A 20,818-nucleotide genomic window follows, 5' to 3' on the forward strand; every position below is an offset into this window, starting at 1 on the left:
CCATGCCCCAGAGACGCTATTCCAATCCAGCTGTATGAAGGGAGTGGGTGTAGGAGATACAATGGCTGAAAGGAAAATGGAAGCCACTGGTCCCCCATCTGCAGCTACAACTTAAGATGACTATGGCTGGGCACGGTGGCTCACAGCTGTAATCTCAGCACTTTGGGAGGCTGAGATGGGTGGATCACCTGAGGTCAGGAGTTTGAGACCAGCCTGGCCAACATGGTGAAACTTCATCTCTACTAAAAATACAAAAATTAGCTAGGCATGGTGGCATATTCCTACTGTCCCAGCTACTCGGGAAACTGAAGCGGGAGGATCACTTGAACCTCGGAGGTGGAGGTTGCAGTCAGCTGAGATTGTGACACTGCACTCCAGCCTGGCTGACAAAGCGAGATCCCGTCTCAAAAAAAAAAAAAAAAAATGACTATGGTCAGTGTGACATATGCAGAAGTGCAGAGGAAGGGATGGGCAGAGAGGGCATTCCTTGGGACAGTACTCTATCTGCCGGCCTTTATTTCTTGACCTTGCTCCCAACAGCCATAGCTTCCATGGTTTTATGCACAGTCTCTTCATCTCCCCCGGGAACTACATGGGCTTGGTGGGCTTCAAGTTCTTGTCCAATCTATAGACAATGGGAATACCAGCTGGCAGGTCCAGCTGCATGAAGCCTCTTCAGAGACACCCTCCAGCTGCTCGACAATGCCCCGAAAGCTGTTGCCATCAGCTGCAATCAGCACCCATTTCCCCTCCTTGATCTAGGAAACTATCTCTTCTTTCCAAAAGGGCAGAGCTATGGCAGTAGTGTCCTTCAGACTTTCACAGGAGGGTAGCTGATCATTCTCACTAGTGTTGCCTTAGACGGGATGGTTGGGCTCCATCAGAGGTGATGAGACATCATAGGAGCACTTCCAGATCTTTACCAAGGCCTCCTCATGCTTGACAGCAGCTTCTGCTTTATTAAGACCAATTAGAACCCCATAGTGGCACTACTTCCAAGTCCTCATTACAGGCATCCACATCTGGTCAATGGCATCCAGCACTGTGCAGACGGTCCAGATGGCTTTTTCTTCCACTGTCCAAGCCACCACGCCTCACAGAAAAGTATCAGGCTGATCAACCCAGATCCATCTAGGCCACTGCCACAAGGTCTTTTTAAACAGCTTTATTGAGATATAATTCACCTAGCAAAAAATTCAGCTATTTAAAGTGTACAGTCCAGTGTGGTTTTAGTATATTCCTAAAGTTGTACAACCACTACAATCAGTTGTGGAATATTTTCATCACCCCCCAAAGAAACGTTGTACCCATTAGCAGTCATTCCTCATTCACGTGTTTTCTTCTAGGAATGTAGTTTTAGGTCTTACATTTAAGTCTTTGGTCCAGTCTCAATTAACTTTTGTGTATTGGTATAAGTTAGGAATCCAAATTCATGCTTGTGCATGTAGATAACCAGTTATTCCAGCACCATTTGTTAAAAACACTAGTCTTTCGCCCATTGGATCATCCTGGCACCCTTATTGAAAATCAATTGGCCGTAGATGAGAGTTTATTTCTGGACTTGCAATTCTATTTCATTGATCTGTTTATGTATCTTTATGCCAAAACCACACTGTCTTAATTACTGCAACTTTGTAGTGAGTTTGAAATTGGGAATGTGAGTCCTCTAACTTTGTTCTTTTCCAAGATTGTTTTGGCTTGTCCATGTCTCTTCCAGTTCAGCTAGTTACAAAGTATCATTTTGCCTCTCATCTGAGGCTGTGTCCTGTACATAGGTTTTTCTCAGGAACCTTGTTGGGAGGTCTTGAATCAGGAGTTACTGAATGCCCTAGCCATCTTCCCAGCTCATGGTATCCCAGTCTCATCTTTATACCAACACTATAAACTACCTAGCCCGACTATGTCACTCAACCTGGCTCCTAAAATCCCAGCCTGAGCCACAGTCCTTCTCCCCAAATGCCTGAGGGCAGAGCAGCTCCATGATAAAACCCAAGTAAGCTGCCCGGGTGTTTGCAGTCTCACAATGATTGGGTTTTCCTCTGCTAGGAAAAGAGAGAGAGAGAATTTAAAAATATGTAAACGTAAACAACATTTATTTTGAAAATGTTTTCTTTTTCTTGTTTTTCTTGCTATGGGTTTCTATTAAATCTAAATTAGTATAAGAATCCTAGAAGAAAGCCTAGGAAATACCACGCTGGACATGGGCCTTAGGAAAGAATTTATGACAAAGTCCTCAAAAGCAATTGCAACAACAAAAAAATTTGACAAATGAGAGGTAAAGAGCTTCTGCACAGCAGAGGAAACTGTTAGCAGAGTAAACAGACAAGACAACCTACAGAATGGAAGAAAATATTTGCAAACTATGCACCCAACAAAGGTCTAATATCCAGAATCTATAAGAAACTTAAATAATTAAACACGCAAAAAAAAAAAACAACAACAAAGAACTGCATTAAAAAATGGGCAAAAGACATGAGAAGACACTTTTCAAAAGAAGACATACAAGCGGCCAACAAACATGACAAAATGCTTAACGTCACTAATCATAAGAGAAATGCAAATCAAAACCACAATGAGATACCATCCCACCGCAGTCACAATGGTCATTATTAAAAAGTCAAAAAACAGCAGATGTTGGTGAGGCTGTGGAGAAACGGGAACACTTATAATACTGTTGGTGGGAATGTAAATTAGTTTAACTACTGTGGAAAGCAGTTTGGAGATTTAAAACAGAACTACCATTTGACTCAGCAATCCCATTACTGTGTGTTCATCCAAAAGCAAGCAAATCATTCTACCGAAAAGACACATACACTCACATGTTCACTGCAGCACTATTCACAATAGCAAAGTCATGGAATCAACCTAGGTGCCCATCAACAGTGGATTGGATAAAGAAAATGTGGCATATATACGCCATGGAATACTACGGAGCCATATAAAAGAATGAAATCATGTCCTTTGCAACAACATGGATGCAGCTGGAGGCCATTATCCTAAGAAAATTAAAGCAGGAACAGAAAACCAAATACCACATGTTCTCACTTATAAGTGGGAGCTAAACATCAGGTACTCATGGCATAACAATGGCAGCAATAGACACTGGGGACTACTAGAGTAGGGAGGAAGGGAGAAGGGCAAGGGTCAAAAAACTAACTGTTGGGTACTGTGCTCAGCACCTGAGTGACAGAATTATTTGTACCCCAAACTTCAGCATCACACAGTATACCCAGGTCACAAACCTGCACTTGTACCCCCTGAATTCAAAATAAAAGTTGAATAGGAAAAAATAAAATAAAATAAATTTCTGTAATGATACTTTAACAAACTTTTTCTGTAAATATTAATAGTAAATATTTTAGGCTCACAGGTTGTATGATCTCTGCTGCAAATACTCAACTCTGCCATTGAAGCAAGAAACTGTCATAGAGTATATAAATGAATGAATGTGGCTGTGTTCCAATAAAACTTTATTTATAGACACTAAAATTGCAATTTTATATAATTTTCAGATGTCACAAAATACTATTCACCTTTTGATTTTTTTTCACTAACCATTTTTAAATGGGGGATAATTCCTTTCTTAACTATAGTTAACTATACTTTTTGGACCATATGAAAACAATAGGTAGGACAGAATTTAGTCTGAGATCCACAGTTTGCTGACCCTGGATTTAATGTGACACAGGAATCATGGCACTTGAAGGAACCACACACTGAACCAAGAACTTTTGATTAAGCAGCTCATTCCAATTAAAATAGTATTTGCAGCACCACAGTTGGCCTCAGGTTTTAACCTGAAGCCCCTAAAAGTAGGTTAGCCCAGTAGCAGTGGACAAAAGCCTATTTAGAGAGACATTTCCAAAGCATGCCAGAGAGAGACCTGAGTTAGAGGCCACTTGGCCTTAAGGTCCTCGGATATTTTCCCCAGGTGGTCAGGGCCATGTTAGTGCCTGTGTCCAAAGACCGAAATTGCCTCCATGGATTCCAGAGTTGCAATGCACATCCTTGTTCAATTTAGAGAGGGAGAGAAAAAAATAAAACATCATTCAGAATTGCCTTTTTGGCACAGGCAGTGTTGGTGTCATGAGGACTTTTTGCTAAAAGGCCTAGATTCTGTCCTGGCTCTGCTGTCAGCTCCTGTGACAGGAGACACTCTAAACCCTGACCGCCCAGTCAAAATCCTGGTGCTGTTGATTTCTAGCTGTGCCATATTAGAAATCAACAAGCCTCAGTTTGTTGATTTCTAACAAACTGAGAGATATCTCCATTTCCATATATATAAAGTGGAGATATATCTCCCAAGCCTCTGTTTCCATACCTGTAAAGTGGAGATGATGATGATAGCCTCAGGGACTCATTGTGGGGATTTTATTGCATAGTGCTTTGCACATAATATGCATTTAACAAATGTTAGCTTTTCATTATTACATATCAAGGGAGAAAACATTGGTCATGCTATCTTTATGGAAATCAAAGAGGAAAGGATATGAAAATGTGAAAGGGTGAGATCTAATGTGGAATTTCAATTGTCTTTTTACAAGCAGAGCTGTGGAACCCTGGGACTAACCCTTTGTAGTTATAGCTCCAATTTTTTTTTTTTTTTTGGCAACTTTTCTCTTTTTTTTTTTTCTTGATCAGTGTTGCCAGAGGCTTATCAGTTTTTATTCTTTCATCTTTTCAAAAAACCAACCTCTAGCTTTAGTGATTCTTCCTATTACATGCTTATTTTCTGTTTTATTAGTTTCTTCCCTTATGAGTTTTCTTCCTCCTACTTTCTTTGCATATTCTTTTTGTAACTTCTCAATTTAGTTGCTTAGCCCGTTAACTTTTAACTTCTTTTCGATTATAAGCACGTACGGATGTAAATTTCCCTTGCGCAGCCTGCAGATTTTGATATTCAGTATTTTTGTTAACATTCACGTGCGAACATTTTCTTTTCTTTCTTTCTTTTTTTTTTTTTTTTTTTGAGACGGAGACCCGCTCTGTCGCTCAGGCTGGAGTGCAGTGGAACGATCTCGGCTCACTGCAAGCTCCGCCTCCTGGGTTCACGCCATTTTCCTGCCTCTGCCTCCCGAGTAGCTGGGACTACAGGCGCCCGCCACCGCGCCCGGCTAATTTTTTGTATTTTTAGTAGAGACAGGGTTTCACCGTGTTAGCCAGGACGGTCTCGATCTCCTGACCTCATGATCCGCCCGCCTTGGCCTCCCAAAGTGCTGGGATTACAGGCGTGAGCGTCCGCGCCCGGCCTACATACAACCATTTTCTAATGCCTGTTTAATAAGGTGTCCTCCACTCCTTGGGGAGCTCTATGGTCTATCGCCCTGCTCAAAGCCTTCAGAAATATGCAGTGCTGTTGGCATCCTCCTCAACCTTGTTCGTTTTCACTACTTGTGGCAAAACTAATTCAAATATTGCATGTGGATATAATCAGGTGTTAACTGATTTCCTTGAAGACAGCATTAACTTTCCACTTTCTCATTATCTTGGGTGTTTCTATGCCTCACAGTGTGGCAGGGATATTTTTACTCTGCTTTAGTTAACCGCAAATCCACAGGTGTGTTTTGTACTTTCACTAGTTGAAAACTGGTAGATGCAGTACTCACACATGGCCAAGAGATGGTGCTATTGACCCATTTAGGTCCAGCCTGTATGTTTTGTATGCTGTAGTCATCTAATTTGCTTGCTTGTCTTTGAGTTTGTTTCAGAGAAAAGGTCCAACATCAGAAGAGTTGAGAGGTTATATGATACTGGCTAAACTCTCAGATCCTCTAGGCACTCAAGAAAAAAACATAACAAATAAAAACTCTGGTTTTAAAGATGCAGAGAAATGTCTGGCAATGCACCCTCAGGGGACCTCTCATTCCAGAAGTCTAGAAACCTCCCAGAAGGAAGAAGCACTTGCTTTCCTGTGTCCCTATGTTTGCGAAAGCTACTCAGCCATTCCCTGGAGAGGTTTCTCTTGGTGCAGTCTCTCGGCTGACGTTTTGGATCACAAATGAGCAGTCCGCACATAACTCAATTTCAAGAGTTAAAAATCTTAGCCTTTAGTTGGGAACAATTTTCCAACAAATAGGATGTGGAAGTGATGTTATCTGAGGGAAGACATGGTGCCTCTGAGCTGTTAGACCTTTCCAAACTACACATATGCCTGTGTGCACAAGTACACACACACACACATACACACACCCGCCCCCCACACACACACACACACTCATTCCCCTTCTCTCTCTCTCTTAAGTGACCTGAGCTCCAATCCCTCTGCAGCCTCCTGAGGGCTTCTTATTCTTTAATATGAATGAGAGTCACCAGGCAAGTTTATTAAAATGCAGATTCCGACTCAGGAGGCCTGGAGTGGCCCAAGGCTCCGCATTTTTAACAAGCTCCCAGGGGATACCGGCCATCTGGGTTTGCAGGCCACATTCTGAGGAGTAGAGGTTCATGGCAGTGCAGAGTGGCATAATGACAGGCATCAATGTGGTTGATTCAGAGATGCCCCAGTGTTACCGGATCAAACCCAGGGTCGGGCTGCTTATTCTCAAGGCCCAGTAATGAGATGCAGATGAACTGGGAGAGAAGAGAATTTATTTCTGTAACCAGGTAGCCAGACCAACTTAAAATTACAAAGCTTTCCATTGTTTATATACCTTCTAAGCTATATGTCTATGTGTAAGTGCATTCATCTAAAGACATAAGTGGTTAACTTCTTCTAATATAACTAAGGTCTGAGTTTTGAAGACCTTTCTCTGGAGCCTCAGTAAATTTACTTAATCTAGATGGCTCCAGATGCCGGAGTGATTACCCTTATCTTGTCTCCTGCTAAATCATGGAGGTTTGAGGAGTTCCTTTAGACCATCCTCCCCACCCCCCTGCCCAGTAAAACTTGTCTGTGGAGGTCTGGGGAGTTTCTTCAGACCCCCAATAAAACTTGTTTAATCCTACATGGGTCCGGTTAAGAATTCCTTCATTATCGTGTCAGGCTTCAAGGCCCAGGAAAGGCCTAGGCAAAACTCTTGGTGGGCTTTGTTACATTCCAGCCTTTGCATAAGGAGACTGGCTCTATTAGCTTTTAATATTTAACCTAACCACTCAGTCAGTGCCGCCACAGTTGTCATGGAGGCTTGCCTGTTCAGCTGTTAGTGAGACCTGGCCTGCCATGCCAGGACTCAGAATCAGAAGCCCCGGATTCAGATTCGGGCTCTACCACTTTCCAGCTTTATGGCCTGATCAAGCCAAAGCCAGCCAGTCTCTCACAGCCTCAGTTTTCTCAGCAACAACTTAAGGATAATTGTGCCTCGGATCAGAATGACTATTCTCAGCACAAAATGAGATGATGTGTATGGCATCAAATTCAATGCCTTGCCATAGAAAGTGCTTGGTTATGCTTTTTAGGAAATGTGAGACTTACGCATAAAATGGCAGTGTGAATACTGGAGTTGAACACCTGGAGCTACTTCTAGTGCCTCATGGAAATGACCTATGGAATCATTTTCTAAACTTCCTTGATCATTAAAATTACCAGGACACTGTGAAAAACACAAACTCTTAAGACCTGTCATCTCCCAGATCCTGAACTCGAATCTCTGTGGAGGAGAGGGGCTTACATTTTTAACAAGTGCTCAGAAGGATTCTTGAGATCAGGCATGTTTGAAACACTAGCCTACAGAATATAAAAATATGGAAAAACCTGCCTTCATTCTGGAAACTAGAAAAAGGTACCCTCTATCTATCTGAAACAGCAGCATTTTTCTGTTATCTATCATAAGGATGGGGCCAAAGGCAGCCTAGAAAGACAGCTTCAACACTCTAGTGAAAGATGGAAGAAGGAGAAAGTGGGGAAGACCAGTCACCAAACAGACCCCTACAAAGCCCTTGACTCAGAGGGCTGCAGGCAGGCCTGGAGGGGCCTCCAGGCTTCCATCCAAGCGGTATCTGCACTCCTGGAAGTCAGGGAGTGGGGCTTCCTGCTTGGTAACAGGGGAAACCACATGCACTGAAACCCTCATCTGGGGTCTGCTTCTCCTGGGAGGATGAATATAGGGAGGAAAATCAGCAGGATCACGAAGACATTACAATGTTGTGCACACCAAAATTTAACATAAGAATTCCCTTCCCTCTAGCAATTCACTTCTGGGAATTTATGACAAGTAAACAATCAAGCCGTGGGACAAAATTGAATGCATTCAGATGTTCAATGCACTATTGTTTATAACACTGAAAATTTTGAAACAACAGGAGAATGGTTAAATCAATGAGAACTGAAAAGGATTTAGGCAGGCAAAGAGTGGGAGGTGGCAAGCTTCAGAAGGAGGGCTTGGCAAACGCAAAGTCTTCCCGTGAGAAAGCAGTGGACCTGAGTGATTGGAGCACAGGATGGGGACATAGGTTGGCATGAGAGGAGTGAAGCTGAGAAGCAAGCCAATTAGACAGGGCCTCACAGACCATGGCAAGATGCATGAATGCTATCTGAGGGCATTGATGAGTTCCAAGCATGGGAGCAGAACAATTGGATTTATTCTAAGAAGCTGATTATGGCTGTTAGTCAGAGAGAGGAACGTACAGGAAGCAAGAGCAGAGGCGAAAAGGCCAATGAGAGGCTACTGCAATGGTACACGTGGAATGATGGTGGTAAAGAGGCAGAGAAGTGGGTGGACAAGAGACTCGCTTGGAGATAGAACTAACAGGACTTGCTGTTGTGTTGGCCATAAGTGGCAAGGAAAAGATGACTTCCAGGATTTTATCTTTAGAAATTGGGTGGCTGGGAGTGACATTATTAAAATGAGGGAGGCTGGGGTAGAAAGACAGGATTGAGGAGTGGAAACAAGAATTCCATTTTGAACATGTTGAATTTTTTTTTTTTTTAATAGAGACAGGGTCTCACTATGTTGCCCAACTGGTCTTAAAATCCTGAGCTCAAGTGTTCCTCCCACCTCAACCTCCCAAAGTGCTGGGATTACAGGTGTGAGACATCACACCTACCCTGAACATGTTAAGTTTTAAATGCCTAAGAGACATCCAATCAGAGATGTCAAGCAACTAGTTGGATTTGTAAGTCTGGAGCTCAGAGAAGACATAAATTCAGGAGGTATCAGCCCACAGAATATTTTTAAAGCCATGAATGAATGAGTTTCTTTAGGAATGTATAAAGAGGGCCCAGAAGAAATCCATATGGAACACTAAAAACGCTAGTTTTGAAGAAGTATATCTGGTGTGACATCATTTTGTTTAAAAAACAAAGCCCCAAAATTCCATCATAACATAAACGCAGAAGATATCTGCATAAATAAATATTCATCTAATGGTTTATGGGGGTTATCTCTGGATAGTTGGGAGCAAAACGCTCATTGACACCCATGAAAGTCAGGTCTATGCCCAAGAACCTTTTTGCACCTGGTCTTTCCCAAATGGCTGCTTAAGGGACCCAGGAGGAGGATCCTGGAAGTCATGGTGCCCGATTTGATGATGAACCTAGGAGAAGCCACTCTGCATTTGTTACCCAAGGGAATAGGAGGAATGGGAGGGCTTTCATTTTCTCAGTTGTATATTTCTGTCAACATTAAAACTTTTATAAAGAACATCATTATTACTTTTGTATATAGAGAAAAAACAATAAGTGAAATTATTTTAAATGGTGGCATCCATTGTTGGTGAAGCCACTGTACAGTGGAAACGCACATCTCTTTGGAGAAAATGTGAATTGGTACGACTTTCTGAAATGACATTTGAATGAATTTGAATGAATTTCATACAAATGAAACTTTATGTCAAGCTCCTTAAAATGTTCATATCTTTTCACATTCAGGCACCTATGCTAGGGAAATAATCAGAGATGGGTGTTAGGAACCATGGAAAGATTTCAGTAGTTTTAAGATAACAATTTGGCCTGGGTCCATGAACCCTACAAATGCCCCCAACTTGGCTGGGTCCAGCCATCCCTTATCTCCATAACATCTTTAAGGGAGCTATACACACAAGGAACAAGGAATGTATGGGACACCAAATGACCACTGACGATTCCCTACCTCATGTCTGCACCTTGGCCTGCAGAACTCCATGGAGTGCGTGCTTCTTAGCCCAAGGCCCCAGGGAAGTTTCTCCCAAGACCGGTTTCTGGATGAATACACATGAAATGGTGAGGTGGCTGAGTCCACTCTGGAAGACCGGGCCTCCTTGCGTGGTTGAGAGGAGAACATCAGAGACAGGGACCATGCTCAAATGCACCAGCTTTTAATAACTGGGTTTGGTACCATGGCTTGTCACCCCACTCCACCCCAACCACCAGAATAAAAACGTATTATTAGATTCTAGCAGAGGCCGACTCACCCTGAAACAAACACACTGGGACTTTCTGGTGCCTCACCTGTCCAGGCCTCCTCCTTGCCCCTGAGCCTAGTATTGCATTCATTCATATGCTTTTATTCCTCTCTTAAAGGGGGTCTCTAAAACTGCATAAGTCTCAGGTCCCAGCAGACTGGGATGTTCTTGCTTTCAGAAATTTGAGATGGGAAATAAGAAAATAATCCAGCCGTTGGTGGTAGGAGCTGCAGCTGTCTGAAAGGAGGGATCATGAGGGACCCTGAGGAGAGCAGAGCAATGAGCAAGCCAGAGATTTGTTTCAGCTGGCCTTGTGAGAGCACTAGGCCTGGAGAGTGAAAAGGAAGACGCAAGTGCCGGCAGAGCTGCGGTGTTGCGGGGAGGAGTGAATGAGTGAGTGATGATGCATAACTGCCTGAGCTTGCACTCTGCACAGTGAGTGCTTGCTGAACTTCGTCGGTATAGTTATTGTTAGCACTGCTGATATTACTGTGAAGGTCCATGCACTCCATTTCCTGGGGTCCTTGGAGCCTGGTTCTACTTTGGATAAAATGGTCAGGGAAGTCTAACACGCAGCTCTGAGTACATCCCCTGAAGGGGACAGAAGCTGAGAAATTGACCCTCCTCCACTTCCCACCTACACCAGAATAGGGAGACCACGGGACAAAACGCTCATTGACACCCATGAAAGTTAGGTCTGTGCCCAAGAACGCCTTTCCACCTGGTCTTTCCCAGATGGCTGCTTGAAGGACTCAGGAGGAGGAGCCTGCAAGTCATGGTAACCGATTCGATGATGAACCTATGAGAAGCCACTCGCATTTGCCACCCCAGGCCACCCACATTGGTGTTCTTTGTTTCCACTACTAGTTTACAACATCTTTCTATTCTACTGCCAGGGAGGAAAAAAGGTGTTCCACAAAACTGCCCAAGAGGACATACCTAGGAGGAGCGTCTGACATCAGCGGGGATCTTTGTGCTGCCCTTTCAAACCCTCGCCTCACTAATTACCCAGCAGGAGACAGCCAGCTCCATCCATATTGGAGTTTCACCTTTAATTAAACTTTAATTCACTCATGCCTTATCCTTGTGGCCACATGCTGCTGGGAATCAGTGCCACAGCAACTTGGACCCAGGCCAGAACCTTGCAGAAGAACACCCAGAGGCATCACCAAGTAAAAATAGGCTTTCCTGACTATTAAATCCAACACTGTACTCAGGGAACCAACAAGAGTGCTCTCAAGGAAAGCTGTGATCTGCCTATAGGCAGAGAATGGATGATTTCAGTAATTCCTCCCCTCCCCTCCCTGCCCCAACTACAGAGGGAGACTCAAACAAACTAGGATTATACAATTACCCATTTAACTTCATCTCATTTCCGATAAGAAGTAATCAGGGGAAGCATAAGAAAACCAAGAACTTCCAACCACTCACATTTATGAAGTGCTAACTCCGTGCCAGGCATGATGGGGAAATGAGATGAAATCAGCTTTCTGTAGACATTGTCAGGGCCCTGCCCACTGTGCACCTGGCAGTCACCTACAGTTCCCACAGGCCCGCAGCTTCCTACCCTACACATCTGCATGTCTCTGACAGGCCCTTCTCTGGCTGTGGGCATGTGCGGCAAGTCAGCAGGACTGCCCGGAAGTGCCAGGGAGTTAATGCTCCAGGAGTGGTTCCAATGAGGGACAGGAGCTGGTGGACAAACACCCCAGCTTTCTCAACTATTGGTTCCACTTCTTCTCTCAGAATGTCTCTCAGAAGGTCCCCCAGGAGGGAGCCCCAGGTGACTGCCCTAGCCTCCAGCTCATTAATTCACCTTGTATTGGCTTTCATTCTTCTCTGACTCACTTCCCTTCTCTCTCACCAAGCTTTTAGGAATCACTTTTCAGATAAACTACTTGCACCCAATCCTAGTCTCAGTGTCTGCTTTTGGAGGAACACTAACGAAGACACAATTTTAGTCTTAACCTTGATGATAATGACACAAGTTAATTTTAATAAACGTGAAGGCCTAAAACCCAAATATCCATAAGCCAAAAGCCAATGTGATCAAATATCTACAGGCCAAACCCAAGTGGGGCCTAAGGGGCCCTGGAAAGCAGGTATCCTCTTTGGGAGGAAGCTACTAGTCTACTCAAGAGGCTGTTTCCATGCAAGAAGGTGGGGCCAGTATTGTTAGAGCTTCCAATTTTTAAAGAGACGCTGGAATTCTGCATTTTTATATGGACTTTCCCAATTTTTGAATGTTGAAATCAACTCAAAAATTTGAAAGCACTATGAAGCCCAAGAGAAATCCATCCATGGACAAGAGCACGCCCACAGACCCCAGTTTGTGACCTCTGGTTCCACTGGATTTAATAATCCAGCAGCCACTGTTGACCCTTCCCAGGGCAGTTTAAATTGAGTAGTGAGGCCAGAAAGCATATTGTGGAGAGCTGAGAAAAGAATTGGAAGTGACAAAATAGAGAAAGCCAGTATAGATGATTCTTTCCAGAGCAGAGGTAGAGTAGTAGATATTGAAGTGAAATAAATATTTTAATTCTTAAAGTTTGGGCACTCAAAAATACCTTTAAACCAGGAGGCAAGATCAAGGATTAAAGAAGAGGATGAAGACAGTGGAGAGACAGGGAGTAACCAATTGAGTAAAGTCCCTCAGTGAAGGCAAGAACAGGCGTGCTAGCTGTGGGATTGGCCTTCAACATGAGGAAAACCTACCATTCTCTGAAATGTGGGGCAGAAGATACATGACACACTAAGGTAAAGAATCTCTAAAGTATCCTAAGGCAGAGCAGCTCATTAAAAAAAAAAAAAAAAAAAAAATGTTCGGGCATGGTAGCTCACTCCCGTAATCCCAGCACTTTGGGAGGCCAAGGCAGGTGAATCATTTGAGGTCAGGAGTTCAAGACCAGCTTGGCCAACATGGTGAGACCCCATCTCTACTAAAAATATAAAAATTAGCTAGGCATGGTGGCGCATGCCTGTAATCCCAGCTACTTGGGAGGCTGAGGCAGGAGAATGGCTTGAATCCTAGAGGTGGCGGTTGCAGTGAGCCGAGATTGCACCACTGCACTCCAGCCTGGGCAACAGAGTGAAACTCTGTCTCAAAAAAGAAATTGACTAGGTATTTTTATTTTTATTTTATTATCTAATTACAAAATTAATATGTGTTTATTTTGGAAATGTTGGAAAATATAGAAAATAAAGATGAAATTAAACATTTCCTGTTATTCCACATCCTAGAAAGAACTGTTGCTGGAAAAGGGATATTGATTCCAGGCCCCAAGAGAGGGTTCTTAGATCTCACACAAGAAGGAATTCAAGGCACATCGCAGAGTGCAGTGAGAAGAGATAGTTTATTGAAAGCTACTCAGTTACAGAGTAGGGCATCCTCAGAAAGCAAAAGGAAGACTGCCTTGTCTTTGTTTTGAAGTTTTTCTTATATAGGGTCTAGTCTATGTAAAAGCTAAGCTAAGGTATGTCTACATGCAGGTAGGCTGACAGCATAGCAAAATTTATTACTCTGTTGAGTTAAAGAAAACTATCCTTCTATAATCCCAGCACTTTGATAGGCCAAGGCAGGAGGATCAGTTGAGCCCAGGAGTTTGAGACCAGCCTGGGCAATATAGTGAGACCCTGTCTCTAAAAAAAGAGAAAGAAGGAAAAATAAAAAATAAAATGATCCTTGACATTTTAGTGTGCAATTACATCAAAGCATAATTATCTTGAAAGCATATATGGTCATGGGTATTGGGACATCTGGACTTTCCATTGTTGTAGGAGTGTGTCCTTGCAGGTATCTTTAAACTGTTTCCTCAATGGTGAATATCTTATGACTATGTGTCATGACCCACAAGGAATGTGTCTTGTTAGTCCCAAGAGGGAGCTGATATTAAAATGATGTTACTCTGGCTCTCCTGGGCTCCTGTTTACCTAACAGAACCACTGTTAGTATTTGTGACTATATGTTTTTCATTCAAAGTGGGCTTATACTATACATAGTGCTTTGTAAACTGACTTTTTAATTTTGTAACATATAATGGACATTTTTCCACACCATTAGATATTCTTTTAAGATATGACTAGTTACAGTCACACCGTATTTTCCAAATATACCCACATCCACATATCTGCCATCCACATGCTCTTCTTACAGTGTGACATTCACGTGCTTCCATCAAGAAGTGAGGTCTATGTTTCCTCCCTTTGAACCTGGCCAGACTTTTGTAACTGCTACAGTCAATAGAATGTGGCATAAGTGATGCTGTGTGCCTTCCAAGGCTAGTTCATAAAGACAACATGGCTCTGTTTTTTACTTTTTGTTTTTTGCCTTTGGAACCAAACCACATTTGTGAGGAAGTCAGGTCTATATGGAAAGGCCATATGTGAATGTTCCACCTGACTGACCCACTTGGGCCTCTAGCTCATATCAGCATCTGCCAACACGTGAGCAAACAAGTCTTCCAAGATAGCAGACTTTAGGTCTTCCAGTTAAAGCCCCAGGCATTACAGAGTAGAAATAGGCCTTACTCCCTGCTGCCTAAGTTCCTGATCACAAATTCCGTGAGAGATAGTAAGTGATCATTGCTAGAGAACCAAAGCAGTATTGCATTTCATGGTTATATCACAATATTGCCCTTTTGGGGGGCTTTAGATTGTCTCTAATTTTCTGCTATTATAAATAACACTGAATGAACCTCCATGTAGCTGATTCTTTGTCTAATTAACATCTCTTTCCTAAGAATAAATGTATAGATGAGCAATAATTAGGTCAAAGGATATGATCATTTTAAAGGCTTTGGAAACACATTGCTCAATTGCTTTCTAGAATTGTTGAGTCAATTTACATTCTCACAATTAGTGTATGAAAGTGTGTGAAAGCATTCAGTGAGTTATTCTTAGTCACTGGCCTCTGACGACTTTACATTTCTTTTCCTCGAACTGTCATCCCCACCCCATGTTTGTTAATTTTTGAGGCTTGTGATTCTGGAGATTGGCAACAAATTAGTGGATACCATGTTGGGAGTTGTTCAGGGCAAGGAATAGATGGAAACTGCTGGTAGTGGGCCGTGGGGCCAGGCAGCTTTGCTCAGAACAGGGATCCAAGGAGGGCTATCAAGGTGGATCACACCACAAACCAGAGGCTCCTCCTACCCAGACTGGATGACGCCTGGGATAGAAGCTCCAACTGCAGCACTAAGCCCAGGAAATACACCTGTCCCTGCCGTGCTCCTTAAGAGGGTTGATAATAGAGGTAGGGATACCCTTTCTTGTCATTTGTTGTTTTTGTTGAGATAAAATTCACATATCATAACATGAGCCATTTAGAGGAAACAGTTCAGTGGCATTTAATAGTCACAATATTGTACAACCACTGCATCTATCTAGTTTCAAAACATTTCATTGCCCCAAAGGGAAACCCCATACCCATTAGGCAGTTACTCCCCATACCCTTCCTTCCAGCGCCTAGCAACCAGCAATCTGTTTTCTGTCTCTATGAATTGATCTATTCTGGGTATTTCACATAAATAGAATCATGCAATATGTGACCTTTTGTGCCTGGCTTTTGAGGTTTATCCACTTTGTGCATGTATACATCCTTCCTTTCTCCTATTATTTCTGAATAATATCTCATTATATGGATATACCACAATTTGTTTGTCCATTCATCATCATTTATGAACGTTTAGGTTGTTTCTTTCTAATATTTTTTAACCAAAACATGTGTATTAGAACTTTCCCACAGATAGCCATTTTTGTCACTTTTCTGGTCAAATCTTCACAATAAGTTCTTAGACTCAATTATTATTATTATTTGAGATGGCATCTTGCTCTGTCACACAGGCTGGAGTGCAGTGGCGCGATCTCAGCTCACTGCAACCTCTGCCTCCTGGGTTCAAGCACTTCTGCCTCAGCCTCCTGAGTAGCTGGGACTACAGGTGTGTGCCACCATGGCCAGCTAATTTTTATATTTTTAGTAGAGGCAGGATTTCACCATGTTGGCCAGGCTGGTCTTGAACTCCTGACCTCAGGTGATCCGTCCACCTCAGCCTCCCAAAGTGCTGGGATTACAGGCATGAGCCACTGCGCCTGGCCTCTGAGACTCAATTATTAAGGAATATTCATCACTCTATAACTCACCCCTGAAAATCACTTGATTCCTTAATGAAGCCCTTCTTTAACTCGACCTGGAATCAATTTCTCTCGTTTACTTTAAAAGCAAAACAAAAACCTTTCCACTGAGTCTATCAGGCAACTTTACAGGAACTCAAAGCATTTTTTGATAGCACAGGCCTTAAAACAAGATATTCAAATGGAGTTGAGACAAACCAGATTGTTCTAGAAGGCATTTCTGATTTCTTTAGCGAAATCTGGGCCAAAGAAATGGTCACTAACACGCTCCTTTGTACTTCCACATAGTTTAATACATTAAGCACTCAACTAAAAAGGGAGAAGAAGCCAGGCATTTGAGTGTTAGGGCAAAGAAGCCAAAGAAAGAATCAGTGGCACCAACTTTCTCTACCCAGTCTGTTTTTCCACCACAGGACTCTTGTTATAACGAACAATGTACGTAGTGTGAAGAGGACGGTACCTTGATACCCCTCTTTTCCTGTAACGAAACTGCTGCTGCCCTGTTCTTCATGTTCAGTTGTTGGATCCATGTGGGAACTCAGTGGGCTGTGGCTGACACATTAGAATTGTGGGGTTGTGGCTCTTTCACTGTATTGTCTCCTAAGCCTTACTCTAGTGGGAAGCTAAATGGAGTTGGCTCCACTAGTTTATCTTACTTAGGAAGAAAAGTTCATTAAAGCTTTTTTATGGCCAAATCTCGCTGACCAGTTCTAGGTTTTTATGTTTTCGGGGTGATTTTCCTTTTCTTGATCTATTTAGCAATTTAAACCAAATCTACCTAAGCACATTCAATATAACTCCTACTTCTTTTTCTCTGAGGTAAACATAAGAAAGGTTGCTTTAGGATTCTGTGCAGTATTTTCTGGTCCCAGAGGTCAAGTAGAATATTTTGAACTGGACAAGGGGTTTTCAGATACTGCTCAAAGATGCAGATATCATCAGATAAAATGCCTGAAGACATGCACCCTCCCCTGCATAAGTATCTCTCATTCAGCAGGAAAAATCAGGTTTCATAGGTAAGCTATCTTCTCTCCTCCCCAGCTGTTTGGGATGTAGGCTGTTAGTTACAGGGATGGGGGTATGTTGAATGAGAAAATATTTTGTAATGTAGATAGAAGCATGTATTATTAGTCCAGACTGTTTTGATCACATGTTCCAGAAACACAACACAAATTAACTTAAGCATAACAAGACAGTTTATATGTTCATTAAACTAAAGATTCACAGTTATAGCTGTCTTCAGTCACACCTGAATCTAGGAGCTCAAATGATGCCCTCAGCTCTGCCTTCCTCAGTATTGTCTTCAATGTTAGGCAGTGACTGGGGTAAGGTCAGCCCCAGCTGAACCAAAAGACAGAGAGGGGTGGTTGCCCAGAATAAAAGCTAAAATTTCAGGATAGACAAAAACAAGATATTCTATCACAGAGGATCCTATACTGTGCATCTTTATAAAAGTGACTCCATAAATCTTGACCTGAGATACCACATAGCCTGATCTCATGATGTCTCTTGCTATAGACTGAATGCTTGTGTCTCCCCACCCCAAAATTCATATGTTGAAATCCCAATTCCCAATTTGATAGTATTAGGAGGTGGGGGCATTTGAGGGGTGATTAGGTCATGAGGGTGGAACCCTCATGAATGGGAATGGCACCCTTATAAAAGAGATTCCAAAGGGCTCCCATATTGCTTCTGCCATGTGGGGACACAGTGAGAAGATATCATCTATGAATCAAGACACCAGTCCTCACCAGATAATCCTGAATCTGCTAGCTCCTTGACCTTGGACTTCTAGCTTCCAGAACTGTGAGAAATGAATTTCTGTTCTTTATAAGTCAGTCTACGGTGATTCATTATAGCAGCCTGAACTAAGACACCTCTTGAGCATCTGTTATGTGCCATGCATTGTGCTAAGTGCTGAGTGCTAGGAACACTGATGAGCAAAATAGACACTCTCTCTGCCCTCATAGAGTTTGCATTTTAAGGGCAATATACTTTTTTATGATTCTAGCTGGACTAGTCCCTGTCTTCTTCATGAATTCCCACACAACAATTGGTGCAGGGAATGTCATAGGCCAGATTGCCTCCAGGCAGAGACTGAGATGACAAGGATTAGATACATATGATTTATGGAGGGAGTGTTCTTAGAAGAAAAGTGAGAAAAAGAAATAGGATGGAGGGAGAAGAGCTAAGCACGAAATTGGGCTCAGCTGGTGTCAGCCTCTGCTTATCTCATGGGAAGCTCTGAGCATGAATTGTACTACAGGGTTAGTCCCAGCTTGAGGCAAGAGGGTGGACTTTGTGTGCCCCAATGTCAGTCACTCAATGGCTGTGGGCTGCCCTGGATGGGCTGAGGGTGAAATATTCCAGGCCAGATGGCTCCTGTTCTGCCAGAGCAATTCTGTGATGGGGGCAGCTGTTAAGCCATCAGTCACCAACACTCTCAGCAACTGGGTGGGTCCACTGGCCTTGGGGAAGGCATTTTGGTGGGACACCACAATCTCACTACAGAGAAGATGATGTTGGTCACATTTTTCATTAGGTAATGTATAATTTCTATCTATGTATTGGATAGCAGCTTTTACTCAATTTGTTTTCCAGTTATTCAATTACTTAAGTGATATGACCAGAAAGCAAAATAATAGCAATTATAGTAATATAGGGAGATAAATATAAACTCTCTTTAAGACTTCCCTAGGCCATCGTGGCTCATGCCTGTAATCCCAGCACTCTGCGAGGTCAAGGTGGTGGGTCATTTGAGGTCGGGAGTTCAAGACCAGCTTGGCCAACGTGGTGAGACCCCATCTCTATTAAAAATACAAAAATTAGCCGGGTGTGGTGGCACATGTCTGTAATTCCAGCTACTAGGGAGGCTGAGGCAGGAGAATCGCTTGAACCTGGGAGGTGGAGGTTGCAGTGAGCCGAGATCGCACCACTGTATACTGCACTCCAGCCTGGGAGATGGAGTGAAACTCCATCTCAAAAAAAAAAAAAAAAAAAAAAAAGACTGCCCTGGTACCTTGGTGACCATTTTAGGCCAAAAAACAAATAATAATATTATAATAATAATAATAAATTAAAGCCACATTGTAAGCTGAATCTTTCTCAACAATGCCTGGGGTTTGTCAGAAACATTAAGAGAATGAGCTGAATGCTGTAAATTGTGCTTAGCAACTGGAGAGTGCCACATCTACCAGGAAACCTTTGCTTCCTAAAAATGGAAGCATTATCTGGTGAAATCAGGACAATTACAGCCACTAATCATTTGTAACTGAAAGCCTGTAACTGAATAAAATAGGAGTTGAAAACTCCAAATCTAATTTGTCTGTAATGGACAAAAGATTATGTCTATTAGGACATCCATTTCAGATAAAAAATGAGCAGTATTGCTCAAAGTCTTATGCTTCTATTTTAAGATGAACTTGTTTATTAGGAATTGCAGTTTTGTTGACCTCAATAACTTTACGGGAATTATGAAGATGTGGAACATCAACCGACTCATGTAGGGAGGGAAGAACTGGAAGCCTTGGGACCCAGAGTCAGCAGATGCCCTGAAGTCAGGTTGGAGGTCTGCATCCACTGTGAGAAATGGCCCAGCTAGATTTTGTGTTGAGGAACTGAAATGAATACCCACACACGTGTGTGTGAACACACATACACATACAGCTTACTGTCTACACTAACATGACCTTGCTTTTCTATCATATTCATTTGCACTACTTTGCCATGCTAGGAGATTCCAGTGCAGGAAAATAACTTGAAAGTTCATCATCCTGAAAAATACCTCATAAGAAGCATCAACAGATAGCTTACTTCCTAAGATTCTCCAATCCCATCACCTCAAAATCCTTACCATCCTGTTTCCACCAACTGTAAGCCATTACGTCATGATCCTTATTCAATCTTAATGAAGTATCTCATTGAAAGACCTAATTTTGTTTGTTTTGAGACAGGGTCTCACTCTGTCGCCCAGGCTGGAGTGCAGTGGTGCAACCTCAGCTCACTGTAACCTCTGCCTCCTGGGCTCAAGCGATTCTTGTGTCCCAGCCTCCCGAGTTGCAGGGATTACAGGCACCCTCCAGCATGCCTGGCTAATTTTTGTATTTTTAGTAGAGATGGAGTTTCGCCATGTTGGCCAGACTGGTCTCTCACTCCTGACCTCAGTTGATCCACTCACCTCAGCCTCTCAAATTGTTGGGATTACAGGCGTGAACCACCGCACTTGGCCATGATTTAAATGAAACCCAATTCTCAATAAAATCCAGCTTTGTCTTTGCTTCTTGAAGACAGCCAAAGCTCTGTTGCAGTGGTGTTCTTCCTTACCACAGAAAACAATCTACTCAAAATTGCCTTATCAATAGGTTGCACTGGTGAC

General features: G+C 42.7%; 1 long non-coding RNA gene and 1 pseudogene across 1 annotated transcript in view; both read right to left on the minus strand.

Annotated features, from left to right (window-relative positions):
• Positions 1-514: 514 nt before the first annotated feature.
• Positions 515-6,443, minus strand: LOC134757972 (phosphoglycerate mutase 1-like; annotated as a pseudogene).
• A 3,579-nt stretch (positions 6,444-10,022) lies between these two features.
• LOC134758046 (uncharacterized) overlaps positions 10,023-20,818 on the minus strand; it is a 77,886-nt gene continuing 67,090 nt past the window's right edge. The window contains exon 3 of the long non-coding RNA XR_010132797.1: positions 10,023-10,110. This is a non-coding gene — a long non-coding RNA (uncharacterized lncRNA). The remainder of the gene's footprint in view (positions 10,111-20,818) is intronic.

Source organism: Gorilla gorilla, chromosome 2 (assembly GCF_029281585.2).
Source record: "Gorilla gorilla gorilla isolate KB3781 chromosome 2, NHGRI_mGorGor1-v2.1_pri, whole genome shotgun sequence".
NCBI classification, from domain to species: domain Eukaryota; kingdom Metazoa; phylum Chordata; class Mammalia; order Primates; family Hominidae; genus Gorilla; species Gorilla gorilla.